The sequence below is a fragment of the Cupressus sempervirens genome, chromosome 9, assembly GCF_028749045.1.
Source record: "Cupressus sempervirens isolate cs-2001-9-10 chromosome 9, ASM2874904v1, whole genome shotgun sequence".
NCBI lineage: Eukaryota > Viridiplantae > Streptophyta > Pinopsida > Cupressales > Cupressaceae > Cupressus > Cupressus sempervirens.
The window spans coordinates 442,203,006-442,221,116 of record NC_143126.1 but is presented as its reverse complement, the minus strand read 5'-3'; the positions used below and the strand labels follow the sequence as shown (position 1 = coordinate 442,221,116).

General features: G+C 40.0%; 1 protein-coding gene and 1 long non-coding RNA gene across 12 annotated transcripts in view; one reads left to right on the top strand and one right to left on the bottom strand.

The window, feature by feature from the left end:
• LOC149539204 (uncharacterized) overlaps positions 1-18,111 on the top strand; it is a 119,950-nt gene that overhangs the window by 65,540 nt on the left and 36,299 nt on the right. The window contains exon 6 of one of the 6 annotated variants that reach the window (XR_016356191.1): positions 3,365-3,672. The exons of the other annotated variants lie outside the window; for them this stretch is intronic. This is a non-coding gene — a long non-coding RNA (uncharacterized LOC149539204). Of the gene's footprint in view, positions 1-3,364; positions 3,673-18,111 lie in introns of those variants that run through there. 6 annotated transcript variants of the gene reach the window in all.
• The window catches only part of LOC149539205 (uncharacterized), a 120,664-nt gene that overhangs the window by 90,375 nt on the left and 12,178 nt on the right, over positions 1-18,111 (bottom strand). The gene's annotated exons all lie outside the window — the stretch shown is intronic.

Sequence of the window (18,111 nt, the reverse complement as noted above, 5' to 3'; positions counted from 1 at the left end):
AGACATTGCTCCCTCGCTTCCAAAGCATGTTCATCTTGTAACCAACCAATCCTATAAGGACAAGGATGTCTCATCCTCTTCAAACCAAGTTTCTAAACCATCTTCTCAACAACAAGATTATTCGTACTACCACCATCCACAATCACATTGTAGGATTCACCACCAGACTTACAACGAGTCCTAAACAAATTACTCTTTGACAAGGTTCTAGTGCCCTCTTACCAAACAGTACTTGTCGAGCCAACAAGTTCTCTCCCTGCTCAGGTTCAATGAACGAGCCTTCAGCTCGATGTCCTTCACCACAATGAAAACAATTACCTTTAAAGGCAACCTTACCCTTTCTCTTCCTCGGCTCAATAGGTTTTGGTTCTTCCTCTGCACTTGGTTTATCCTTTGCTAAGTGATCCTGCTTCTCTTTCCCTCAAGAACTACCTTGATTTCTCCTCTTCAACTTATCTTCTGCCTTCAAAGCATACTGATAAGCATCTTCAACCGAAGCAATATTCAACATACCAATCTCATCCTGAATATTGAATCTCAAGCCATTAATGTACCGAGTTACCTTTTCCTTAGAAGTTCTCTATGTCCAGACCCAATAGTCATCTTGTAGAACTCCTCGATATAATCTTTCATAGACATATCCTTTTGTTTCAGATTTTGCAACCTCTTAAACAATTCAAGTTCATAATCAGCAGATATTAACTTAGCCTTCAACTTAGTCACCATTAATCTGCAGTGAGTGATGTTCATTTCACCTTCATCTTCTTGATCTCTTTGCAATTCTTTCCACCAAAGAATAGCATGTCCTTTCAACTTAGTCTATGTCAACCTCACTCTGAGTGGATCACCAATATCCTCTAACTCAAAGCAGTTTTCCAATTCAGCAATCCAATCAATTAGGTCTTTAGGATTCAAAGTACCTGAGAAATTAGAAATATCCATTTTTGTGCTTCAGCTTCAACCGAGCGTCAAATCTAGCAAACTGACTAGCCCTATCTCCCATAGGTCTCTCCATGCGATCAATTCTATCTCCACTACTCAATCCAGCAACTTTGAAGTCTTCAATGACTTCCTCATAACCATCTTTCGTACCCACATACCGAGGTACACTAGCTATGGCCCTCATGGTCTCATTCTTCATCAACTCCATCTCAGATCTGAAATCTGTTTTGACCTTCTCTGAGATCCTTGCTTCCACGACATCACAGAGATTTTCAATCTCCCTAGGGTCCAATCTTCTTGGAGGCATCTTCCAAGATCTTCGCAAACCCACTACAACAAATCTCCAACAAAATCAAACATTTGCTCTAATACCACTTGATGCAGTGTAAGGCAGGAGAATCCCCAAAGGAGATGTCCTATCCCCAACAAATAACCACACAGCGGAAACACAACACAAGATACAAGACCTGATACCAAACACAACTCTTTATTCATAAATCAATTGATTACATACAATGTGTCGGGCTGTAAAGCCTTCACGGTTATGGCCAAATACAAAGAAAGTAGTAGTTCTACAAAATCCAATCCAATCCAAACCCTAGCTAGTCCAGATTTGTAATAGAACAACACTCTGGTAGAAACCTCCAACAAGATCTAAACTTCTGCTAGCAAGATCTAAACTTTTGCTCGCAAGCCACCAAGCAATCTCCTTGTTTCCCAAGCCAGACTTAGCTACTAGCTCTACTACAATTCGCTCCTCTCAACTACTCTTCTTCTCCATGCTGAATGGCAAATGATCCAAGACTCCACAAGACTCTCTATTTATACCCAACTAAGCCACAAGTTGTCCTAGCAAATTACAAATTAAATAAACCCTTACATTAAATACATGTTGAGCCACAAGTCAGCATACAATAGATATTAAATACCAAATGCCTTAGAAGGCTTACAACACTCATTAAATACACCTAGGACAAATAACCAAGACCCAAATAGATCCACACAAACTCCCATGATCGCTCCACATCACGATCTCAAGCCACATGCATTAAATATGCCAAGTCAGCTAAGCAAATCCGCAAGAACTCCATCCCTCAAGCCACACTGCCAAGCGTCAGCAAAAAAAAGACCACAAGCATTGTCGAGTTTCATAGATGTCGAACAACCAACACAAGTCGAGCAACAATATATGCCGAGCAACAGTATATGCTGAGCTCCTTCAGCGATCGAGCACCTCAGCCAACACTACACCCAATAATGACCGAGCACCACTCCTTGGCTGACCGAGTCCTCAACCCCAAAGTCAAAATCCCTCCAACATGCAAGATTGCTAACTACCCTAGGTGCTCCTACATCAATGAACATGATCTCAATATATATAAACTGAATGTAGATATGAAAAGCATATGCAATTTGTATGAAACCTTTTGCTTCTATTTGGACTAAATTTGATAATGAGTAAAAATTTAGTCACAGGTGTAATCAAATATTCCTAATTACACTTTACTTAAGCTTACTTAGGATAATGCTTTGCATAGTAGTTTGTCATTGAGATACCTAGGAGTTTGCACCTCAATTAGGCACATGGTGTTGGAGAATTCCAATCTAGGTGGTGATAGTTGTTATCTCATTCCACTTATGTGTGAGATCCACCTTTGGTGCACGTCACATTATGATCCTCATTATGACACATACTTCATTGCATAATGAAAGATGATCCACTTTTAATGGACATGTGATTCCGTCTTGTGTAGGTGATAGGTTATCTTCTTGTAATTGTCTCTTATCGCCTTTCTTATATAAGGAGGCCTATTATGTACATTTCAGTAATGTAATGTGAATGTCCATTATCAATAATATCATTCTTGCATCTTAACTAGATTCTCTTGCCATTCTCTTATGGAAGTTATCTTGGTCTTTCATTTGATCCTAGGAGTGTTGTAGAGTCACCTAAAACTCTAGTAAACTCATTTGAATTGAGGGGGCAATTAATTTTGTTGTTTCACTATGATTGAATAGAATGGCCTTATATTTTACTAATGCCCACTCTTCAGGAATTGGAGGTGTAGAATGGTCTAGTACTATTCCAAGATGCTTTCCCTCACATTGAGATTAAAGAGGAGTTAGTCTTTTGGCTGTAAAGGTCCATTAAACAAGATGTCCTCTACACCTTCATTGTCCAGCAACACGAGTTCTCAAGGAACACAACTGTTAGTGTTTTGAGACTGTCATCGAAAGTACTATTCTGATTTAAATCTCACAAATATTCCTTTGTCTTTATACAATAATATAATTTCTTACTATAGTAAGATTTCTGATTTGGATTACAAAATATGATATTGATCTGTATCCTTTACAAAAGATAATAGCACTGTAATATGGATTAGTATTTTACTGATCAATTTATATTAATGAATGACAGAACGATGAAGATTGCAACCGCTGAAGTGGCACCTGAAGACTTTTAATTTCTGTGTTCGATGGCCAAGGATCAGCGGAGGAAGTAATATAAATATGTAAGAGTGATCATGAGTCACGTCTCTTATTTGAAACATCGACGGTTTCCCCAATTTGGTCAAAGCATGAGATCAGTCAATCATTAGTTTATTTGCATCAATTTGTATTTGCATCGGAACACACACACACACATGCAAAAATAAACATGAATATGTATCAAATTATTAAGAACACAATTTCAATATCGATATCCAACAAAGCTATACTTTAACACTTCCTCTTAGATTAGGAGGATAAACACAAAAGATTTGAAATTATTTATGTATAACACAAAAGAAGTCTTTGATCAGAAGACTTCTTATATAATGTCAGATAAGTATTGGCCTATCTGAATATCGACTATAAGGTATTCACCAATTCCTATTTGACATTATGCGACAAGAGCATTGGCCTATCAGAGTATCAATCCAATGATATTCACCAAGTACTCTTGAGTAATGGCCTATCAGAACATTAACTAAATGATGTTCACCAAATACTCGGTGTGGTATTGGCCTATCAAAATATCAAAGCAAGATATTCACCAAGTACCAAAAAATATATCTATACAAACAACTTGGAGATAATCAATTAAATGACATCTAACACCTAGTTGTTGATTTATAAGATAAAGCCTTTTCATGAAACATTTAAACAAAATGTATATCATGATACAAGTTATTGTAAGGTCGTCACTTTACAATAACTTCTCCAAATACAAGTGAAAATCATTTGAAAGTCGTCACTTCCTAATGATAGACACAAGTTTCGTAAATTCATAACATTTATAATATATATAATCTACAATAGTCAATTTTTCTAAGACATTTCCTCAGATTTTACAATCAAGACAAGTTCCTTACGAAAGTGCTCCACTTTTGTCTTAGCAAGTGGCTTGGTAAGATATCTGCAATTTGATTCTCTGTACTAATATATCTCAACTCGATCACATTCTTCTCCACCATGTCTCAAACAAAGTGATAAGGTATGTCGATGTGTTTTGATCTGTTATGAAACACTGGATTAAGGGAGAGTTTGATGCAGTTTTGGTTATCACAGTATATAGTAGTAGGTGGTAGAGGCTTTCCAAATAATCCAACTAGTAGCTTTCTCAACCATACAAATTCCCTTGCTCCCATGGATGCAGCTATGTATTCAGCTTCTATGGAACTTTGAGCTACTGATGACTGTTTTCTACTAAACCAAGATATCATTGCTGATCACAAAGTGAAACAACATCCTGAAGTACTCTTAGGATCCTCGGAATTTCCTTCCCAGACAGAGTCTATTTATCCACTCAGATTTAGTTCATTGTTGGTGTATCTTAGACCATATCCAATTGTGCCACGAAGATATCTAAGAATGTGTTTTGCTGCTACTAAATGAACTTGTTTGGGTTCACACATAAACTAAGAGCATTTACAACATAACAGATATCAGGTCTTGAGTTTACCAAATACATTAGGGAACCAATAATTTGTCAATAGAGTATAGGATCAACATTTTCAAAGTCTTCAGTTGCTTCTTTTAGTTTCTTTAGATTTGTTTCCAAAGAAGTCTTCATTGCCTTGCTATCCATTATGCTAAATCTTTTGAGTATGTCCAGAGTGTACTTCCCCTAATTTAAGAAGATTTCATTTGAATGTTGCCATATTTCTAGTCCCAAGAAATAGTGCAGTATTCCTAAGTCCTTCATATTGAATTTGGATGCAAGATCTTGTTTACATTTGCCAATAAGATGGTCTTCTCTTGTAATCAAAAGGTCATCAACATATAAAACCATAATCAACATATCCCCTTGTACTACTTTGAAGTATAGATTAGGATTTGCAATGTTTTTAGTAAAACCAAGTTTAGTTAAGTGATGATCTATTTGTACATACCAAGCTCGGGGAGCTTGTTTTAGTCCATATAGTGCCTTCTTTAGTTTACATACATGAGATTGTTTATTGTTTACTACAAATCCTTTGGGTTGTTCAAGATAAACTTCCTCTTCTTTAACACCATTCAAAAATGCAGTCTTAACATCCATTTGATGAATTTTCCATCTCTTGAATGCAGCAATGGCTATAACAATCCTTACTGAGGTATATCTGGCTACTGGGGAAAAGGTTTACTCATAGTCTATTCCTTCCTTTTGAGAGAATCCTCTTGCTAAAAACCTAGCTTTGCATTTCTCGATACTTCCATCTGCAACATGTTTAATTTTACACAACCATTTGGAGGAGAAAACCGATTTGTTTAAGTCTAGAAACTATATCCCAAACATCATTCTTAAGTATGGATGTAATGTCCCCACTTTAGCAATCGACCAAGTGTGTGTGCGTTAGCCTAGTTCTACATGGTTCCGAGGGCTGACAAAGGGTTTAAAGGGATCTTAGAGTGTTTTGGCCTAGTCATCTCCAGTTTGGGTCAAAACGGAGTTGATTTACTCAGTTTCAGGCATACTTACTATTTTTAGTAAGTCAACAGGACACAGGGGAGGCTAGTTTTGGTGATTGAACTTGATACTCCACGGTGAGAGCTTTCCGACGAGATAGCACTCGTGCTATTCGGAGTCTGATAGCTAATTTATTTTTATGCCTGAAGTATTATTAAAGTAATAATTAATTTAGTTGTAAAATATTTTAGTGTTACTTTAATATTAAATTTTATGGGAATGTGTGCAAATCAAAAGGGGCGCCTAAGGGAGACAAGGAATTATTTTAACATGTTTTATATCAAACATCTTTTATCCCACATTGCTCATGTGAGTGGAATGGACCCTTGGAGAAAGAATAAAAGAGAGCGTTAGTGGCTTCATTCAGCAGGTTGAATATAAGATAAGATAAGATAAGATAATAATATTAATGTCCAACAAAAAACCAAAGAGGTTTATGGGACTAACCATACAAACAAAAGAGCTGGCAGCAGCAAGATCACCAAACAGTGACAAAAAAGAAACAACAAAACAAGAAACAAGACCAAACACCAAGTAAGGACTAAGAATCCTTCCTGTGTACAAAGTAATCAGTCACAGAAGGATATAACCGTGGACAATATAACATGATAGATCGTCGCCGAGATCTGCTAGAGGAGTGTCGCTGTCTGGAAAGATTGGTGCAATGTTTGACCGATCTAGGAGTAATGCTAGAAGGCCTTTTCACGCCCCGTGACTGAGATAAGGGGGAGAAAAAGGCGATGATGAGCTGATCTGAGGTGTGGTTCTGAGATGTGGCTGACTGAAGGTTATGCTCATGAAGCTGGGTAGCCTCTCGAAGATAAAGTGCAAGACACCATTGATCCTCATATCTGAAGAACTCAGAGAGAGAGAGAGAGAAACAATCTCTGAAAAGACAATAATATCTCCCCCTAATCTCATAGTAGATAGGGCAACAAAATAAGAAATGAGTCTTTGTCTCAACCTCAGCCAATGTACACAATCTACAAACACGATCCTCTCTGTCCAAATGGTGATCAGTTCGGACCCGAAGATGATGAGAACCAACTCTGAAGGATCCCAAGGAGAATCGAAGAGGGTGACACCAATGCTGATAGAGATACCCAAGATGCACAATAATACCATTCTAAATCTCAAGAAAATGCTTTGCATAAAATGCCATCTTAGGGTGTAATCCACCAGGAGGATTACACCAAGTAGTGATAATATGTTGCCTGTAAATATCCTGTCTAACATACTCATTCAACACCTGCCGATAGGGGAGGAGATGAGCAGGAGCATCCAGTGAGAACTAGTATGGAGGAAGGCAATCAATATCAATGCCAATCGAACCCAACAAAGAGGTGGCCAAAGCATACCAACAGCGAGATCTACTGCTAGTATCGGATCCCATAATCTGAACCGAAAACCAATATGCCAGATGAGAGTATCTATGACAGTCAACATCAGAACCAATGAAACCATGGAGCCGATGAAGAAACCAAATCAAGTCAAAAATGGTCGCAAGTCTGAAAGGATGAGCACCAAACTCAGCGAGGACAATACTGTGAGGGGTGAATCTATGACATCTAATGATGCGTCGTAAAAACATCTGAACACGTTCAATAGAAGCCCAATCCGAAGCAAGAAGAGAAGGTCCCCAAACCACTGAACCATAAAGAACGGTCGGTCTAACCAAGGAGTCTAAGATGGACAACTTGAACGAAATGTCCTGAAAATGATGTTTGAAGCATTGTCGCTCAATCATGGCTAGAGACCCTATTCCCTTAATAATTTTGGAATGAATAGCCGGTCTCAAACTGAAGTGGGGTCCCAAAAACTTAACTCTGATATACATATATGACGAAGTGATCTCAACCTCCCGTCCCTGGAAAAAGAAATGAAGATGAGAGGTCTTTAAGCAATTAAAGATCATAACCCGAGTCTTAGCCAGATTGACCACAAGCTGATGCTGATCACAAAAAGAAGTCAGGCCATTAAGAAGTCTCTGTAAGCTATCAAGAGAAGAGGCCAGGAGAACCACATCATCAACAAAAAGGATAATGGAGATCAAAACTTGATGTAAATAACACTCATCACCAAATTGCGAGGAGTTCATAAGAAAATCCTCAAACTCATCAATATACAAACCGAACAAAGTAGGAGAAAAAGGAAAGCCCTGCTTCACCCCAATAGTACTCTGAATCAGATCTGAGAAACCCTCCGGAGTCCTGAGTCTACCAATCACCTTCTCATACAGTCTCATAATAGCAGTCAATAACATATATGGGATCCCAATCTCCCTAAGTCTCTACAATAAGGCCATCCTAGGAACAGAATCAAAAGCCTTACGGAAATCAACAAAACAACAGTAGACTTTCTCAAAGCGATGCCTAGCCTCCTCAATAATAGCCCTCATTGTGAAGATATGATCCATAGTCTGATAGTCAGCACGAAAAGCAACCTGTCCTTTAGCCCTACAATCTTTCCTGTCCAGCTCTCTAGATAACATGATATTCAAAGTCGTGGCATAAAGTTTGGCAAATGTATGTCCAATCATTATAGTCCTATAGTTACTGGAGTTCGAAGCCGCTCCAGACTTATGAATAGGATAAATCACGTGCCGCAACCAAGTCTCAGGAAACCCCAATGCAAACCACTCTATTGAAGAGTGTAGGAAGATATGAACTAAGAACAGATGCACCAAGTTTGAAAAGTTTTGCCTAAAAACCATCCTCATCCGCAGCTCTATTACATTTCATAGATCTAATGGCCTCAAGGATACTGGAGGAAGTGAACTATAATGTCCCCATTTTAGCAGTTGACCAAGTGTGTGTGCGTTAGCCTTGTTCTACATGGTCCCGAGGGCTAACGAAGGGTTTAATGGGATCTCAGAGTGTTTTGGCCTAGTCATTTCCAGTTTGGGCCAAAACGAAGTTGATTTACTCAGTTTCAAGCATACTTACTATTTTTAGTAAGTCGGTAGGACACAGTGCAGGTCAATTTTAGTGATTGGATTCGATACTCCTGGGTGAGAGCTTTCCGATGAGCTATCACTCGCATTATTTGGAGTCCGATTGCTAATACATTTTAATGCTTGAAGTTTTATTAAAGTAACCTCTAATTTAATTGTAAAATATTAAAGTGTTACTTTAATATTTATTTTATGGTGATGTGTACCCAAGGGAGACATAAGGGGTATTTTAATATATGTTTTATATTACACATCTTTTATCCCACATTGCCCATATGAGTTGAGCGGACCCGTGGGAATAGAATAAAAAGAAGCATTTGTGGCTTCATTAGACAGGGTTGAATAAGAGAAGAAATTGGTGTGTGAGTTGCAGCTTTGTTCTCGGCATTTGAGGACGTCTATCCTCTCTTGTAATATTCTAGACGTCATTCCCTTGGGGTTTGGCCTTTGGAATTCTTTCTTATTGGCTTCATTATCAGGCAGTTTAGTTGCATTTCCGACTACAGGCAGATTTGATATTTTGCTCATATCTTCTTCACTATTTGTCCGACGCTTATGCCGCTTGGAGGGAATGGTATTATGAAGGTAGTGGACTGAATGGAGGACAAAGTATTGTAGCAGCAAGTTCGTAAGCATGGGCTGGAGTATTATGACAATATTGCTGAAGTAATTAGTGAGTTGATAAATCTGCCATGTATTTGGTTTTATGAATTCTGAAAATAACATTTTATTAGCAGCCGTTCATTTCCACTTTGCATATTATTGTAATTTCTTTCTTGTTTATGTTGTATGATACCAATTCCATGCATGAAACACAACAAACAAATAAACGTTTGATTTCCGGAGTTATAAGGGATTTTAAGAAGTTGAATGCAAACTGTTTGACATAATTCCTTTCAGCAATTTGGTTTAGTTTTTTGGGACGTCCAGGGGTGCCCATTACATGAACAGATGACAATAAGGAGGTGGAATGGAGTGAAGGGAAGGTTGACCCGAGATGTCATACAGCAAAATGGTGTGGGAAGTCAAAGAGTGAGAATCAAGGATGGAGAGCGGGGGGGGGGGGGAAGAACGAGGGAAAAGGGTACGCCAGAAACTCTGGGGATTCTGGATAAGTGTGGAGCAAAGGGATCTGCACTGAGAAGAAGCAAAAGAACACTTCTTGTGACGAAGAAAGCAGAGATAAGGTAAACGCAGGTGGGCAAAGATAGGGGAGTGAGTCTCAAAAGTAGAGCGAATAGACCAATGAAAAGCTTTACAATTAGCATCAAACCAATTTTTCATAGGACATGTACTTCGACACTTAGACCCAAGAGAAGGAAGGGAGCGGTGAGAAATGGAGAGGAGGGCAGACTCACGAATAACAGAAGCAAGTAAAGCAAACATGGTAGAGGCCACCTGCGAATCATTAAGGCTAGCTGGTGTCAGGAATCTCCTAAGATGGTAGGAAAAGAGCTCACCATCACTCTCGGAATAGCAAAAACAATGAGTGCAAACAAGGGTCGACAGGATGGGGGAGGGTTGCAAAGAAGGTGACTAATGAGAGGAAAGGCAGATATCAATACTAAGAAGAGCATGGTCAACGAAGGGAAGGCAAGAAATGGTGAAATGGTGAATGGAGAGAATGAAGGAAGAAGTGATGATATAGTCCACAACACTCGCACCACCACAGTGAGGCCAACAAGTAAAGAGATCAGAGCCCAGGAAGAAGGATAACCCATTCAGAATCAACAAACCAGAAGACTCGCAAAGCTGGAGGAGGTAATGATCGTAACAAGAAAGAGGTACAGAAACATCATTAGAGGTGCGTTGTAGTCCCATACTAGTCAGATCAATCTCAAAAGTGTCGATTTAATCAGAGCCACGGTCATGTATAGGAGGCCGGAGGTCCCTAGTGCGTGCATTAAAGTCCCTGAGAATAATGGTATCACCCAAGGCAATGAACTGTGAGATACACTCTTGAAGGTCCCCAAAAGGGTCACCATCCTCAACATCATTGATGGCATATGGAGAATAGGCCGGTGGAAAATAACAAACCGCAAGAAATGTCTCTCTGACGCTGACAACAATGGCCAATGCAGACCCACATGAATCTAGCATAGGCATCAGACTGTACAACTGAAGTAAACCTGAAAATATCATCTCTAATTAGACACACAACTCCACCTGACCTGTGGACCCCACTAGAAGTACAAAACTCATCCCTACAAACTAATAGCCACTGGTATCCACAGAATCCAGGAAGTGGGCACATAGAACTCTCGTGAGTCTCGGTAACAACCAAAATATCACCGAACCCCATCGCATCATAAAAAAGACCAGGCAATGACCATAAAGAGTCATTACCATTCCAGCAATTGACAAGAAGAGACGGAGATTTCTTCTTGTCAACCTGCTGCCAAAACCGTCATGCGGTTTTGGAGGTCGTCCTCTCTACCCACCCAGTAGGAGGAGAATCACGAACAACTACTCTAAGATTTCTATTAACAACCCACTTTTCGGCTCGTCTAGCTTCTGCCACAATTCCTCTTGCTTGTTTCAACTTTGTAACCTATGCTCTCATGAGATCTTCATCAAGATAGATTTTAGAGGGGAGAGAAAACAATTTTCTCTTCGCTCTAAGGGCCTGAAGTCTATTAGAAAAAGAGAGAAACCTGATAAAGAGAATATCTTCAGCACCAAACCAACACTTATCCAAGGTGATATCAGATAAACCAAGTTGGTCAGATAGGAAAGAATGTCTAACAGCAATAGGGTCAGTAGTAAGTGAGAGACCTCAAACACGTAAGTTGAGCTCACGTGCACGACATACTCGCTCATCATCTATCTTTCCCTATACAATCTTATCCAAGCTCAGTCTGGGTGTAGTACTATCTATGTTGGTACAGAGAGAGGCTCATGATTTCACCTTCTGTTCAATTTCAGCTATCAGAGAAGAATGTATTGTAGCCATTTCAGTTTGTTGTTCCTTGATTTTATCCAGTCCTTCAAGTTGTTCAATAACAAATTCAACATTAGATTTTAAACCAACTCTTTTGGAGATAAAGGTATCTGAAAATCGTTTAATGTTCGAGTTGCTCGATTATGTAGATTGCTTGAGGTCTGCAATAACCGCTGTCAATTCAACAACCTCTTCTCTCAACAAGGAGTTATCATTTTCCAGCTTACACACTCTATCACATAGACGCTGATATATCAGGGTTTGATTTTGGGGAGGGCCATTATCTCCTATCATTGTACCACCTGGCAAAACCATAGTTTGGATGAACAACAACTAGTAAAACAAAACTCGAGCAGCGTACCAGTGAGCACACAACAACAGCAAATCCAATCAAGAGCATGCACCCGACAGAGAATGGAAGGAAGAGGCAGATCAAATCACACAAGCCATATGAGACATAACCACAAAGCACAGGAAGAAACCCGTCAACAACCAGGGCAAAGGTCCAACATACAGGCACCAACAAAAAAAAGTGATGACAGGAAGAGAACATGGCAGAGCAAGGTCGCAAAAGAAAATATACGCACAATAGATCACGGCAGACCTAGGTCGCTGAAGGAGCAAGCACGGTGAAAAGAGCGAGAGCAAAACACAGTGAAAAGAGATGAGAGAAATGAATATGCGAGCAAATACGAAGCCGTAAGAACAAAAGAGAGACCACCCGAGAATGCATAGAAACAAGAAGGATCACAGACGAGGAGATCACGTGAGCACATACGAAGCCGTCGGAGCAGACGAGAGACCATTGAGAAATGCACAAAAGCGAGAAGGATCGCAGATGGGGAGATAAGAAATGATGAAACCCATGAAAACAGCAGGCCAAGTGATCACAATAAATAAACCTAGTCGCAGCAACGTCGTATAGAAGCTGAAGTCGTGTGTTTAGCAAGAGAAATATCCATTACCGCTAAGGAGAAGAGTTTGGATGGTCGCGGGTGGCGAAAGACGGGATCGAGTTGCGGGAGGACTTATGATCGCGTCGCGGGAGAACTATGATCGTGTCGCAGGAGAAAAGAATAGGGGTGCGACGGTGTGGGAGGATGTCGAGAAGAAAATTGATGTGTGAGTTGCAGATCCCTTCTTGGCATTAGAGGATGTCTATCCTCTCTTGTGACATTCTAGACGTCATTCCCTTGGGGTTTGGCCTTTGGAATTCATTGCTATCAGCTTCATTAACAGGCAGATTCAATGCATTTCCAGCTACAAACGGATTGGGTGTTTGCTCATATCATTCTCGCTTCTTGTCCAATACTCATGTCATTGTGAAGGGATGATTTTATGAGGGTCTTGGACTAATTGAAGGCAGATTTTACTGTAGCAGCACTGTAGCGCGGGCACTATTCATATTACTGTAGCAGCAAGATGGGAAGTCATTACTAGAATATTATGTTACAATGCTGGAGTAATTAGTGAGTTGAAAAGTTTGTTATGTATTTGATTTTATTAGTTTGAAAATTAATATTATTTCAACAGTAGTTCAATCTTCAATTTTCATATTATTATAAATTCCTTCTTGTTAATGTTATGTGGCTTCAAATCTATGCAAAGACATAAAAAAACAAACATTTTATTTCTGGAGCCATAAAGGGGTTTAAACATTTAACGGAGAAATTAAGAGTTGGATGCAAATTATTTGACTAAATTCCTATTAGCAGTTGGTTCAATTTTTGGGCATTTCTAGGGTGTCCATTATAGTGGTATCAGAGCTTTAAGTCCTACAATCCTGTGGAAGCCTTACAGGGAATTTGGAACAGCCGGATAAAGGGAAAGTGTTTGACGAAATGTCAAAACACTAAAGTCAGAAATAAAACAGGTTTAGAGTGTATGTTTGAGCATGCGACAGAGACCATTAACTTCTGCTATACCAGAGCAAGACAACAAAGATTCAGACTCACAGAGCGAGCAGTCTAGTTCATCCATGCAAGTGGACATAGAATCCAGTCATACAGACAAAGAGGAGATATTCTTTGAACAAGACAGCAGTACGAGTGACCAAGATGACAGGAATACAGGACTAGGCAGAGGCAGCAATGCTGGTCCAAATCAGGAGGAGGTAATGTTCAGTCAGTTACTGAGTACATTAAGGAGGGCCAGCGTATGCATCAGGAGCAAAATAGGTGAATGGATATGATGTTGCAACTTATGGCTAGACAGATGGGCGTCAATATTAATCTAGGTGATGCAAACAATAGAAATGGGGGCAATGATAATAATGGAGGCCGAGGCAACAACAATGGTCCTGAGAATAACATTAATGGTAATAATAATGGACATGGCAACAATGGGAATGAGGCTGATAACTTTTGACATGTTGAACGCCCAGCTCGGACAGCGAGCTCGAGAACTCTTTTACCCACCTTCCCACTCAAAGATCCGGTTCAACCAATAAACGAACTGTAGATTACCGAGTTACAGGATCAGTTCAAGAGGGATTGGGAGGCTAGTGGACCGGAGTTTCAAGCGGATATTTCCCTCAAAGATTATATGGGCTTGAGGATGAGACACGTGCCTAGAGCAGGAGGGAGAAATCAAAACTTTGAGCTGAGAAAGAAAGTTGGGAAACTTTCTTTACCTTATTATGATGCCTCAAGGAAAATGACTGCACGAGCTTGGGTGCAGAAGGTAGATACATACTTCCAACTAAATCTAATGCTTAAGGAGGAGGCTATCAAGTATGTGGCTATTCATTTGGATGGCCTAGTGCATGAGTGGTAGCACCATGGCATGGTAACCTTGGGACATAATCAAATCACATCTTACGAGGAGTACACTGAGAGACTCATAGAGAGATTTAATACCAAAGATCTTGACTTACAATTTAAAGAGTTAGCACAGCTCAAGCAGTGGGGATCAGTTGAGACATACATCAGTGAATTTCAAAGGTTAGTTGTGTTGGTTATAGATATTTCAGAAAGGAGATTAGTAGTGTTATTTATGGATGGACTCTCAAATCCCTTGAGGGGTTGGGTCAAGGGGCATGACCTAGCTACATTACAGGAGGCCACTAAGAAAGCTCGTGACTTAGCACCTTCTTCTTTTAAGAGCAGATTTCAGCCTAGGGATTCACACACGAAGAAGGATAAGAATAAGGACAAAAAACCTTTTTACTAGGATGCACAACCAAATGGGGATAATAGGAAGTTGGATAATGACAACCTAAATGAGTTGAGGAGGAAGAATTTGTGTTTTCATTGTAGAGAACCTTGGGACTTATCTCATAAGTGCCCTCTCAAGGCTAAGGCAAATCAAATGGAGTATTTTCAGCAAAGGAGTCACAATCAAAGGGGGAGGATCAGCACTTTGATTCGGATGAGAGTAGCACTCTAGACAAGAACATCATTCCTAAGGATGATAGGTCGTCGGCACGATAGACAAGGGCTTAAAAGGCAATCATATTTAGGGTCAGGGGTACTATCCAAGGGCAGAAAGTGATCTCTCTCATTGACACTGGGGCTACACATAACTTCATAGATGAACAATTAGTAGCCACGAGAGGTTTACAAACTAAGGAGCATACTGGGTTTAGAGTCATGGTAGCTAATGGTGACAAATTATTATGCACTCGGAAGTATCTAATCTTCACATCAGGTTTGGAGATGGCTATGAGTTGGAGGATGAGTTCTATGTAGTAGACATGGGAGACTATGATGTCATCCTTGGCCTGACATGGATGGCCTCGCTTGTTGAGTTCACACTCAACCTAGCAAAACTAGAGATGAGGTTCCAACATGAGGGAAGAACTGTTGTACTCAAAGGACTTTCGGAAGGGAGTTGCAAAGTAATCTCCCTAAGGAGAATGCAGAGACTTTTTCGGCATAATGACATATAGTGGGCAGCAAAGTGTTTCATCATGCCAGCCCCACAAGAGCCACAAGTAAAGAGTCATCCACCAAATATCTAAGAGATACTTGATAGGCATGCCAAAGTATTTGGCGATATTCCACATGGGGTTCCTCCTGACAGGGGAATAGAGCATGTTATTGAGCTCGAGGAGGGAGCCAAATCAATCATGATTACCCCCTACCGTCATCTTTAAAATTTTTAAAAATAAAAAATAAAAAATAAAAAATGAGATAGAGAAGGCAATTAAGGAGTTATTGGAGATGAGGCACATTAGGTCTAGCAAAAGCCCTTTTGCTTCAGCAGTAGTTCTAGTGAAGAAGAAGGATGGGACGATGTGCATGTGCATCGATTACAGGGCACTAAATTAAAAAACAATTAAAAATAAGTATCCCATTCCTAGCATTGATGAGTTGATTGATGAGTTGCATGGTGCACGCTTCTTCACCAAAATCGATTTACAATTTGGATACCACCAGATCAGGATGAGAGCAGAGGACATCGAAAAGACAACCTTCTAATGTAACTATGGTCACTTCAAGTTTATGGTTATGCCATTTGGGCTAACCAATGCACCTGCCACATTTCAAAGTTGTATGAACCAAGTGTTCAGGGGACAATTGAAGAGATTCATCTTGGTCTTCTTTGATGACATCTTGGTCTTCAGTAAGACCTGGGAGGAGCACTTGCAGCAATTGGAGGAGGTGTTATCTATTCTAGATAGAGAATCATTGTATGCCAAGGAATCAAAATGCAAGTTTGGCATGACCGAGCTCCTTTAACTTGGGCATATCATTAGTGCCGATAGTGTTCAGGTTGATCCTAAAAAGATTAGAGCTATTGTGGATTGGCCTACTCCCACAAACCTCACACAACTTAAGGGGTTCTTTGGTTTATGTGGCTTTTACAAGAGGTTCGTTAGGGGATTCTCACAGATTGTCGCACCTTTGATAAATCTTACCAAGAAAGGAGCCTTCACATGGACAGAGGCAGCGTAGAGATGTTTTGACGACTTCAAACAGGTGATGTCATCTCCAATTCTAGCTCTACCTGATTTCACGAAGCCATTTGAGCTTCAATGTGATGCTTTAAGAGACCGGATAGGAGCAGTGTTGATACAGGAGACACCCCATTACATTCAAGAGTAGGAAGCTCCGAGGAGTTGAGAGGAGTTATTCTATCTACGACAGGGAAATGTTGGCCATAATGCATGCATTGGCCAAATTCCGATCATATTTGGTAGGTGGGCATTTTGTGATCAAAACTGATCACAATAGTATTAAATACTTCATGAGCCAGCGTGATCTTAATGATCGGCAGCAGAAATGGGTGACTAAATTGCAAGCTTATGATTTGATATAGAGTTTGTCAAAGGTAAGAAAAATGTGGTGGCTAATGCTTTATCTTGGAGACCTCACTTATTTGCTCTGGCAGAGGTTTCAGGAGATTGGAGAGATTGAATTGCAGCGGAGTATGCAAGAGATGATTGGCCTTCTGAGATAGTTACAAGTACCATTCAGGATGACAGGTATGCGGTGTTGGATGGGTGATTAGATTTCAGGACAGGGTTTATATGATCCCTACATCACAGCTTAGAGAGGACATTTGAGGGCATTTCATGATGCACCTACAGTTGGGGCATCCAAGAGTCTTTAAGACCTATAGGCAGATCCAAGAGCAATTCTCAAGGAGAGGGCTCAAGGATGATGTTCAGAAGTATGTCAGGGAGTGTGCAGTTTGTAAGCAGAATAAGGGAGAGCACACATTTCCTGCAGGTTCACTATAGCCCTTGCCCATTCCGGACAGGAAATGGGAAAGTATTTCTATGGACTTCATCACTGGTTTACCACGAGTGCAAGGAAGAGATTGAATTTATGTGGTGGTAGACAGATTAACAAAGTTCGCTCACTTCTTTGCTATTCCTTCAACTTATACAGCAACACAGGTTGCAGATTTATTCTTCAAAGAGGTCTTTAGGTTGCATGGGATACCAAGATTTATTGTTAGTGACAGGGATAGCAAGTTCATGAGCGCCTTTTGGCAGGAGTTGTTCAAGTTGTGTAATACAAATCTTACACCTAGTACGAGTTACCACCCTCAAACAAATGGGTAGACGGAAATAGTAAATAAATGGGTGGAAGGCTACATGCAGAACTATGTGACTGCGCAGCAGAGAGCATGGGTCAAGTGGTTATACATGGGAGAGTATTGCTACAATACCACATATCACATAACCATCAGGATGACTCCATTTACGGCATTGTATGGATATGAAGCACCCAACTTCATGGATTTAGTTTTGGGAAACAGTTGAGTGCCCAAAGCCAAAAACCTATTGTAGGATAGTCAGGATATACTGAGAGCACTCAAGGAGAACATACAACAGGCTCAAAATCAGTAGAAGTTGTATGCTGATCAGCAGAGGGTAAAGCGTAGTTT